This window comes from Nilaparvata lugens, chromosome 1, assembly GCF_014356525.2.
Source record: "Nilaparvata lugens isolate BPH chromosome 1, ASM1435652v1, whole genome shotgun sequence".
Classification (NCBI taxonomy): Eukaryota; Metazoa; Arthropoda; class Insecta; order Hemiptera; family Delphacidae; genus Nilaparvata; species Nilaparvata lugens.
The window spans coordinates 29,236,646-29,249,010 of NC_052504.1; positions in this window are offsets into that span (position 1 = coordinate 29,236,646).

Consider the following 12,365-nt stretch of genomic DNA (forward strand, 5'->3'; position numbering starts at 1 on the left):
CGTGATTGGTGGATTTTCATCCGTTTTGATGTAAATGACTTTGAAGAATTTAAAGAGAAATTCATTGCTAGAATGTGGTCAGACGACATTCAGTCATCTGCTAGAAATGATTCGAGATTTGGAAAATATAAGCCAAACTTATCTAAGAATCTTACTGAGTATTATATTTCTTATTTCAACATTGCTAAGAATCTAATTCCAGCCTTAAATAAAGATACTATTTTTAAGTTTTTGAAAGGTCATTTTGATGAAACCATATCTACAGCTGCTATTATTCGTAACATTAAGACTAGTGATGAGTTCACTAGTTTGTTGAATGAGTTTGACAATACTGACACTTACAAAGTAAACAGACAAACGCCCCGTGATCATAACAATGCTCAAACTGGAGGTCAAAATAAAACAATAAGTTTTCATCAGAGTGAACATAGGGATGATAGAAATAGGTCTCAGAATTCAAATGGTGTAATGTTTCATGATAATAATAAGCAGTATCAAGGAGGTAGGAATTATTTCCAAAATCAAAGGTACCAAAATGGACCAAACAATAATGGTCATAGAGATCAAAATTTTCAGAATAATTTCAGAGATAATAGAAATCATGAACTTGTGAATTCAAATCAATCAAATTCAAATCGACCAGCTAACAACTACCAGTTAGATTTCAGCTTCCCACCGCCAGGTTATATGCCTGCTCAAGCTTCAAATCAGATGAATGCAAATCGTCCAAGACAGAATGTTCCTTTAAACTAATAAGGGGACGACGAAATGACAGCCCTGTTCTCCCAGTTGAGGAAAGGTCAAATTTTGATATAGCCGTAGACATGAACAAAATAAATTTTGAATCTGAAACTTCAAACAGATTAGAAATAAGAAAGCCAGAATTAATCAGTCAAATTCATGTGCAAGAAAATAGTTGTAAAAATTTAAGTAATGAAGTAATACCTAGTTATCAAGAAAGTCATATTAAAGAATCAAGTGTTAATATAGTACATACTCCAGAAATTCAGGTAGATGAAGCTATCAATAAATCTGAAACTGTTTGTCAAGAAGAACTATACATGGTAGGTTGTATTTTTAATGAACTATTGGAGGAACAAGAGAACACTTCACCTACTGGATATGATTTAGCAGAAATAGAAGTACAAATTTTCAATAAGAAATATCAAATGATTATTGACACTGGCTCTGAGGTAAATGTAATTAATGAGAAACTTGTTGATGAAAAGAAGAAAAATAATCTCAAGTTGAACTTAGTACCAGCTCCTAATGTAAGTATAGTTGTAGCTACTGGTATGAGACATAAGAAGGTAAATAAACAGATTATGTCAGAGGTATTTTTTGATAAGTAAGAATTGCCAATAGTTTTTCTTATAGTTCAAGATTTAAATGTAGATATTTTGGTGGGTTGTGATTTCTTAAAAGATGCTGGAGCAGTTATTGATTTTAATCAAAATATGATATCATTGAAAGATTGTTGTTTTCCATTTATAAAAAAGGATACCTTGAAGTACAATAGACTTTTTCATGTTAACATAGAAAGAAACCAAGAAACGTTTGATACTTTATGGAATCAGCAGATTGATAATTTAAGATTGCAGCTAAGCGATGAATCTCCTGAGTTGGTAAACAAATTAATTGAGTATTTGAAAATAACAAAGATATTTTCTCTGATAGTCCTGGATCTGTAAAAGATTATTTATGTCAACTTAAAATGGAAGATGATGTGAAATTAGATAAGAAGAGTTATCCGATTCCATATCAGTATAAAGATCAAGTTAAGAAAGAATTAAAGAAAATGTTAGATCAGAAAATCATTGAACCAGGTAGCTCTGAGTATACAAGCCCTATTGTAGTATAGTAAAAAAGCCAAATAATGAAATTCGATTATGTTTAGATGGAAGAGAGATAAATAAGTACATAATAAAGGATTTTACAGAAACTGAACCAATAGATAACCTACTCATTCGATTCAATAAGTGCAACTACATTAGCAGTTTTGATCTCACTCTAGGTTTCAATCAGGTAAAATTAACTGAAGATAGTAAAAAATATGTAGCTTTCAATGTTTTTGGTCAGACTTATCAATATACACATCTACCATTTGGTTTGAATATTAGTGGTTCTGAATTTATCAAGTGCTTGTACAAAATGCTAGGTGAAGAGGTTTGTGAGTTTACTATTGCTTATATTGATGATCTTGCCATTTCTAGTATATCTCTTCAACAACATATCAGTCGAATTGAATTATTATTCAATAAGTTAAGGGAAAGTAATTTGAAGTTGAAACTGAATAAATCGAAATTATCGCAGATAAGATAAAGTATTTGGGTTTTATTATGAGTAAAAATGGTATTGAAGCAGATGACTCTAAGCTAAATGCTATTCAGAAATTTCCCATTCCTCAAAATTTGAAACAATTACAGTCATTCATAGGTCTCTGTAATTTTTACAGAAAGTTTCAGAAAAATTATTCATACCTGACAAATCGTTTTAAGCATCTTCTATGCAAGAAAGATAAATTCATTTGGACTGAAAAAGATAATGATACCTTTCAAGAAATTAAAGATAGGTTCATCGACTGTGTGATCTTGAAACATCCTGATTATAACAAAAATTTCATTTTTGGCCACTGATGCCAGTGATGTAGGAATTGCAGCTGAGTTATTTCAGGAAGGTGAAGATAAGGAACACTGTGTCATTGCATATGCTAGCAGAAGCTTAACAAAATCTGAATTAAATTACACAATATGTGAGAAAGAATGTTTAGCTGTATTATTTGGCTTAATGAAAATTCAAAATTATTTTGGTAATCAAAAAATAGTTGTCCGTACAGATCATAAAGCTTTGACCTTTTTAAAAAAATGTAAGATAGGACATGGTCGTTTGGGAAGATGGACTCTTGCATTACAAAATTTTAATATTGAGTGGGAATTTGTAGCAGGAAAGGATAACATTGTGCCAGATATCATTTCTAGAACTGATTATAAAGGTAATTTAGAAAATCGAAATTCAAATAAATTCAATGTATTAAATATCATTAAGAGTGATAGCAAGTTAATTGAAATAGTAAAGAAAATCAAAGAATTTCAAAAAGATGATGTTTGGTTAAAAAATGTAAGAGAAAAGTTAGAGACAGTTAATTTGAATATCAACAAATTTTTTTAAAGTAAATGATGATCTTTTGTTCACTAGAAAATGTGGAAAAAATAGTTTTTGGAAAGTTTGTGTGCCTTCAGCACTGTATGAAGAATTAATAGTTGAATTTCATGAAAGATTAGGTCATGTAGGTAAATCAAAAACATGCAAATTTATTGAAGAAACTTTTTACATAAAATATTGTTACAGACTCGTTACCAAAACTATAAGATACTGTAAGTATTGTCAACTTGTAAAGACATCAAATGAAAAGAAATTATTAGAAATGCATACCACAATTTCTGAGAAAAAACATCACAAAGTGTTCATTGATGTTTATGGAGAACTACCAGGTGGCAAATACAAATGGATGTGCATTATTCATGATGGCTTTACTAAGTTTAAAAAGTTGTATCCTATAGTTTTAAGGCTAACGCTCATAATTTAGTAAATTTTTTTGAAAAATATGTAAATGAATTTGGTAAATTTGAATATATAATCAGTGATAATGATACTTGTTTTCAAAGCAGATTGTGGAAAGAATCTATGGAAATATTAGGTATAATAAATATTACTACATTTCAGTTTATCATCCCCAGGCAAATCTTAGTGAAAGACCATTGAAAGAGGTAAATCACATATTGAGAACCTATGTTTCAGTAAATAAGCATAATATTTGGTACAAGTATATTGATAAGGTTGAATTTGTCATCAACAACAATTTTCATGAATCAACTGGTCACATACCCATGGAGCTTATGATGAATCATAAATTGGCACATCTTGTTTTTAAGTATATCAAATATCCTATAGAAAATAAGTTTGAACTTAAAGAAGAAAGTATCAGAAACAAACGAATACTGTACAGAATAAAGAATAGAGGTGTCATCAGAAGATTCAAACAGAATATGCATGATAAACCCAAGTATAAATTCAAGGTTGATGATCTAGTTGTAATTCGAAATTACATTTTGTCGAGCAAGCTGAAGAAGTTTTCTGCCAAGCTGTGTCCTAAATATCGTGGACCTTACATAGTAAGAGATGATCTCAATAAGGGTGTTTAAAACTTGAAGAGAATTAAAATGAAAATTTATAAATTTGTCTACATAAATAATTTTGAAACCCTGAATGATAAATCATAAATGTGAAATGCTATAATTAAAATGTTATACTAAATGATAATGAAATGCAGATATATTATGAAATGATTGTGAATGGAAGACCAATTGTCTGAATTTATTTAAATTATTTTTGTTGTTATGATCTCATGTTTTTTACAAATTTGATAATGATACAGAGTGTTATGAAATTTATGTAACATGTATTTGTTTATGTTCTAAATTTTGAAGAATGGATTAAATTTTGTTATTTGAACAGTGAATAAATGGAAATGAAATTATTACTTTATTAAAATTTTGTAATTGATGTCTCTATTGAGTTTGAGGAAATTTCACAATTTTATTTATGTATTGCTGACTGTATAATGAGATGTTAACAATAAATTTCATTTTTTATATTGATTATATACTTTTAAATAATTTTCATGTGTATTAGATTGTATTGGTAGCCTAATCAAAATTTACTTTTCAGTTTATAAGAATTTTTAAATAACAGGTACAGCGTGGACATTAACATCGAAATAATTATCACGTGAATCTTGAAATCAACAGCAAGTGAACGCCATGAAGAGTGTTAAGAACATTTGGGTGATTTTCGAACAAGTGTGACTCATTAATTGACTATCAACACCAATATCTACGCTGATATATACACCAATGCCTACGCCAATATCGATGCTGATGCCTACGCCAATATCAACGTCAATATCTATGCTGATGCCTACACCAATGCCAACGCCAATATCTACGCTGATGCCTACACCAATGCCAATGCCAATAACTACGCCAATATCTACACTGATGTCTACACCAATGCCAACACCAATATCTACACTGATGTCTACGCCGATGCCTGTGCCGATGCCAATGCCTGCGCTGATGCCAATGCCTGCGCCAATGTCGATGCCAATGCCTACAACAATGCCAATGCCAACACCAAGGTTATAGTTTTCTTCCGGGCTTTTAACCCATTTTGCATTTTTTTTTATTTTTGCTGTCCAATAATTTGGATTTTTGGTAGATGAGTAGGTGTAATTCTTTTAGAGGTGTGGGCGTGAACCACATATGTCTGGACTCGATTATCTGACCTATTTGTTTGCGATATAAAAACCATAAGACGGCAACATCAAATGTTTGTAAAAACTTTTGCATACTTTTGATTTTGTGGTCCGATACTAGTCTGCTATCACATTGCCTTACAGACATCTAGGAACTCTCCACCCAGTCACAATAGTCAAAATATTTTTCCTTCACCAGTTGTTTCTGTGGGAGTGATAGTTCACAGTTATAACAAATTAGAGTCATACTTGGAATCTACAAAATTCCATAGTAGTATATTATTATTAAATATACTTCCTTATGAAAGTTTAGAACTGACATGTAGGATAGGCTCTAATTAATCTTTCTCTTCCTTGTATTATTTAGGAAATTTATTTACCCAATTTTCTTTTTCTCTTATTTGTATTTTTAGGGGACTTATTTACCCATTATCCATCTTGATCGTCTTTGTATTGTAATCTTGAAATGGTTTGTACTTATTATACAGTCTTCAAATTCTGAAATTATTTGAAAAATAAATGGTTCAATTTAGAACATGCTGAAATTTAATCTTATGTATAAATTCTTTTGTTATAATAATAAAACTTCAAAATTTGAAAGTATTAATGAATTGTGTCGCCATAAATATGAAATGTTCAAGATAAATGGAAGTTAACTTGAATAATAATGATTTCATTAAATAAAATCGTCTTGTCATATTATTAATTGAAATGAGTTAAAGGTTAAAATTTCTCTAAAGTTTTTGTAATTGATGTCTTTTTCTAAATTTAAAAACTGTTTGTTCTTTAAATTTTGATATGATTGATTATCGTTTGAAATGGATGCTGGAGTGTATGTAGAATTTTTAGTGGAGTTTGTTGATTAGAATTTTTCTGGTATGTGATTGTTTTTTGAGATGGAAACCCATTATTGCCTAAAGAAGGAATAACAGAGGTTATGACTTAGAGAGGCAGTAATGAGATAATATTTTTTGTGTTAATTACTTATGTTGATTGCCATAGATGCTGATGATTACTTATGAATATTGATTGCCTTTGAAGCAAGATATTATTGATGTTTTGATGATTTCTTGTTTAATGATTTGATAGTAAAGTTTTGTCATTAAATGTAGTTTGTGTTTAGAACATTGAAAAGTCGAAATAAACTATAGTATCCAACAAACGATGATTAATAATATTGAATAATTTGTTTTTTTAAAATATTTGAACAAAATTAAAATGAAAATTTATAAATTTGTCTACATAAATAATTTTGAAACCCTGAATGATAAATCATAAATGTGAAATGCTATAATTAAAATGTTATACTAAATGATAATGAAATGCAGATATATTATGAAATGATTGTGAATGGAAGACCAATTGTCTGAATTTATTTAAATTATTTTTGTTGTTATGATCTCATGTTTTTTACAAATTTGATAATGATACAGAGTGTTATGAAATTTATGTAACATGTATTTGTTTATGTTCTAAATTTTGAAGAATGGATTAAATTTTGTTATTTGAACAGTGAATAAATGGAAATGAAATTATTACTTTATTAAAATTTTGTAATTGATGTCTCTATTGAGTTTGAGGAAATTTCACAATTTTATTTATGTATTGCTGACTGTATAATGAGATGTTAACAATAAATTTCATTTTTTATATTGATTATATACTTTTAAATAATTTTCATGTGTATTAGATTGTATTGGTAGCCTAATCAAAATTTACTTTTCAGTTTATAAGAATTTTTAAATAACAGGTACAGCGTGGACATTAACATCGAAATAATTATCACGTGAATCTTGAAATCAACAGCAAGTGAACGCCATGAAGAGTGTTAAGAACATTTGGGTGATTTTTGAACTAGTGTGACTCATTAATTGACTATCAACACCAATATCTACGCTGATATATACACCAATGCCTACGCCAATATTGATGCTGATGCCTACGCCAATATCAACGCCAATATCTATGCTGATGCCTACACCAATGCCAACGCCAATATCTACGCTGATGCCTACACCAATGCCAATGCCAATAACTACGCCAATATCTACACTGATGTCTACACCAATGCCAACACCAATATCTACACTGATGTCTACGCCGATGCCTGTGCCGATGCCAATGCCTGCGCTGATGCCAATGCCTGCGCCAATGTCGATGCCAATGCCTACAACAATGTCAATGCCAACACCAATGCATACGCCAATGACAATGCCAACGCCTATTGCTGACCATGTAACTCAAACTTCAACACTACCACATTACCTGGAGGTAATTGCCATCCATGTTCACGTTCACAACTTTGAATGCAGAATAACAGTCACAGTATCATGAAAGGAATTGATTCAAAAAATCCTCTCCTAAATTATCCCTGTATGCAGAACTCTAAACCTTGAAAGCTGAAAATATCAAAAAACCAAACCTTACCTAAATTAATCCTCACCTAGGTTAATCCTGTATGCAGCGCCTATCTCTTTTCCAAAAAACAAATTACATTGTCATTTCAAGCTTGAAATGTACATTGTATAATTATATGATACAAAATTTATGTGACTCTGTATCGAGTTTGGTATGCAGCCGTCTACTACAAGCATGAGGCAATGCTAACTGAGATGTCACCTGTATTGAGTTTGGTATGCAGCCGTCTACTACAAGCATGAGGCAATGCTAACTGAGATGTCACCTGTATCGAGTTTGGTATGCATCAGTCAACTACAAGTATCAGCCCAACACTACGTGTATCCAGATCAGCCCAACACTACAAGTATTCAGATCAGCCCAACACTGATGTCATCACACTGGAGTCACACTTAACTGAAATCCATACTGAGTGCCTTAACGGACTGTTTTTCCAAAATTCGCATCAATAAAATCAACCGCGTCAATAGTGAAAGAAATGAACATTTTTTGATTTATTGAAATTTTATGTGAAAATTAAATGTAACAATTCATCAATTCATTGAAAAAAAAATTTTTTTTGTTCAACATACTAAATTTTTATGCAATAAAAAATTGAATTTTTTCATCTACTAAATTTATGTGCAATTTCAAGAACTATACTTTATTAAACTTTCCATTGAGATATTTTCCTTAAATTATAAAGCTGAATCAAAAGTAATTTTGATATTCTATACTTTGAAATATTGTTTGGAAATGTATAACAAATGCTATTGATGAATTTTTATAATAATTTTCAATATTATAGGATGACATGTAATGCTTTTATAGAAAAAATTGTTACTGTTCCCGAATTTAATTTCAACAATTTCCATTTGTTTCAATGTAATTTTTTCTTTTAATTCTCAAACAGTAGAATTTTTTATGTCAAGAGGGGGTATTTGTAATATTACATTTTTTCTCGATTAAAATCGAATTTTCAATTCGAGATCTATAAAACTTGATAGTAAATATCAGAGTAATCGATATGCGGACAACTTTTAACTGAGAATTTATCATAAATAGTTGTGTTGCACATTCCATGGTATCACTGAAACAGAGTTCTATTTCAGAATTAACAGATCATTATAATCAGCATAGAGGATAAATAAATTTAAAATAACAGTTTAGAAATAAAGTTTTATTGGGAACAAATGTGAAATGTAAATTCTAAACTTGTAGTTTATAATTTTTTGGAAATTAATATCAATGGCATGTTCATAACGTCACTGTTCTAGGCTTCATCTAAAAGGCGGGTCATTGTGAGCTCTTCTCTAAAAAAATGGTGGCTGGCTATTAAAAGTGTTTTGTGCTCTCTGAATATTTTTCTGTTTAATTGAAATTTATAATGTTTTAATTTGAGATTTGAACAGTTTTATGGTGTTCTAATTTTGTATAATTATATTTGAGTGTTTACAAGCCTAAAGCCATTGTTTTCAACTATATAAATGGATAAGTATTTCAGCTTATAATGATGCTATATGTTTAAGCATTGTAAGGTGTTGTTCTGTGGATTTGTGTTGTATATTGCCAAAATTCTTATGAAAATTATAAGTTGGTTTGCTCTGAAAACTGGATTTCTTATTCATAAGCAATAGATCCATTCATAATTAATCAAGAATTTACCATTTTGGAGCCGATAACTTTCTTTAGGTTAATAGGTGAAAAATGCTATTCAACCTATTTAGGATAAATTGGTAGCACGGTAATGTTATTAAGTTTTGTAATTAACATCAGTTGATAACAAAAATGTTAAAAACTTGTGTTATTAACTCCGGTGTAAACGCAGATTAATTTGAAAAGATTTATTTCACCAATCTAAACTTCAAAAAACAGGAATTAGATTTTTCTATAGATATTCTATTCCAATTTCTTTTTTAAATGATAGGAAAATAGGAATCCTAGAAATTATAATAAGATAATTTCAATGGAATTAATTCTGAAATAACGTTTTAATAACGTTTTTATTTATACTGGTAGCAGAAAAGGCCTTACCTATAACAGTTATAGGTTATTTTACTATAATCACAGAGGAAAGAAGTACTACATACATACATTATTGTATGCTTATTCCGTGCTATAATATCGGTGGGCTAACTGAAGCATAGACGAAGTCTAGGATGGTCAGTCATCAATTTGGTCAGTCAAGTATATAATTAGTGTTTCTCATACAGTAATGTCTAAAGATTATTTAATTTACTCAAAAATACATTTTCAAATCAATTATACGACCTCTGTACTGAAGTATTTTGGTAGAATGTAGAAAAAACAAGGCGGCTGAGGTTTGATTCTTTACATCTGTACCTACAGTCACTGTCAAAACTTAAATCCAAGTGAAAATAAAATATTTCTGGCCAACTGACAACATTGCAAAGCTAGAGTGAGATAGCACTTTGTTGGATGATAGACAAGGATAGCAATACCATCAAACCCTGCCATTATAACATGGACATTACTATAGATGGGAGGAAGCCCCCCACAGATTTGAGGTCGTTTTGAACGAGTAGTATTATTAATAGTCTAGTGGCCTTATACCGATGATAGGCAAAGCTACAGGACCCATGGACATTGTCAGGTAGGCTACATAAGAAAAAATCACTTTCATAAATAGATTAGATACCTAGATAAGATAATGATTATTACAGTCATATGCATACAGATTGGAATGGCTTTCAACAAATGCTGGAGGGAAGAATTCATCTTAATTCACCACCAATAAATGCAGATCAGATTGATGACGAGTTGGAAAAATTTGTAACCAATATAAAACAGGCAGCATGGTGTAATACTCCACAAGTAAGTAGAAGAAGAACAACACTGTAAACAACTACCCAAGTGAAATAAGAGAAATGATTGCGGAGAAAAGAAGAGCTAGAAGAAAGTGGCAGCAATCACGTTCTCCCCAAGATAAGAGATTGCTGAATAATCTAACTCAAGAGCTGAAAAGAGAGATACAATCTATTCTTTTTTTATATTTTTTATTTATTTATATTTTTTACAAAGAAACACTGAAAATGAATCGATCAACGGTTACTTGCGCAACTTAACAGGAGGAAAAAACACTGATTAATCACTCTGGAAGACATCTAGGAAAATGAAAACACCTATTTAACAAGAACCTCCTATCAGAAAGCAAAACAGAGAATGGGCCAGAAACAATGAAGAAAAAGCACAGACATTCGCAGATCATCTTGTTAAAATTTTCCAGCCAAATAATGGACCACAGGAACAAGATTTAGAAACTGATGAAAATTTTATGCAAGAGAATCAAGAAATTCTATGTGTCTCGGTGGAAGAAGTTAAAAAGGAGATTAAGCTTATCAATACAAAGAAAACTCCAGGATTTGACTTGATAACTGGCTTAGTCCCAAAGCATCTGCCAAGGAAAGCACTCATCAAGTTAACAAACATACTAAATGCTTCATTTAGACTTAGATTTGTACCAGGAATCTGGAAAGTAGCTGAAGTTATAATGCTGCTCAAGCCAGGAAAAGAACCACATGAAGTAACTTCATAAAGGCCGATTTCATTGTTACCTGTGTTATCAAAGTTGTTTGAAAGGTTATTATTGAGTGGGCTCAAGCCAATAATAGAGAGTAAACAATTGATTCCTAATCACCAGTTTGGTTTCAGAGAAAAGCACTCCACAATTGACCAGGTACATAGAATAGTGTTAATGTAATAGAGAAGAGTTTAGAAGAAAAAAAGATTTGTTCAGCAGCTTTTCTTGACATAGGGCAAGCCTTCGACAAAGTATGGCATGATGGACCTCTTTACAAGTTGAAGAAAATGCTTCCCAAGCAATTCACAGAAATATTGCAATCATATCTGGGTGGCAGGTACTTCAGAGTCAAGTATGAAGATTCATATTCTGATCTGAGAAAGATAAAAGCAGGAGTTCCACAGGGAAGTGTCTTGGGGCCAGTGCTTTACCTTCTCTTTACCAGTGATATTCCTAATCTGGAGGAGAATACCACAGCCACGTTTGCAGACGACACCGCCCTACTAGCAGTCGACAGCGATGTTCATACTGCAACAGAAAAGCTCCAGAGATCTGTCAACAAAATACAGGACTGAGCCAGAAAGTGGAGGATGAAACTCAATGAGGGCAAGTCAATTCACGTCAACTTCACCAACAGGAGAGCTGATGAGTACCATCCAATCAGCTTAAATAATATCAACATACCACATGCAAATTCTGCTAAATATCTCGGCATGACTCTTGATGCTAAGCTTTGCTGGAAGGAGCATGTCAAAAAGAAAAAAGAAAAGCTCACCATAAAATACAAGAAATTCTACTGGCTTATTGGAAGAAACACATCACTTCCAATACCAAACAAAGTTCTCCTGTACAGACAGATCTTCAAACCTGTCTGGACCTATGGTATCCAACTGTGGGGCTGCACCAAACCGACTAGCATCGCCATCATTCAACGATTCCAAAACAAGGTGCTCAGAAACATTGTTGATGCTCCTTGGTATGTGCGGAACAGCGACATCCATAGAGATCTGGGAGTCAACCTGGTATCCTGTGAGATTCAGCAGTATGCAGAGAGTCATGAAGCACTGCTCCACCAACACAACAACGTCGAAGCAATCCAGCTGCTAGACAAGG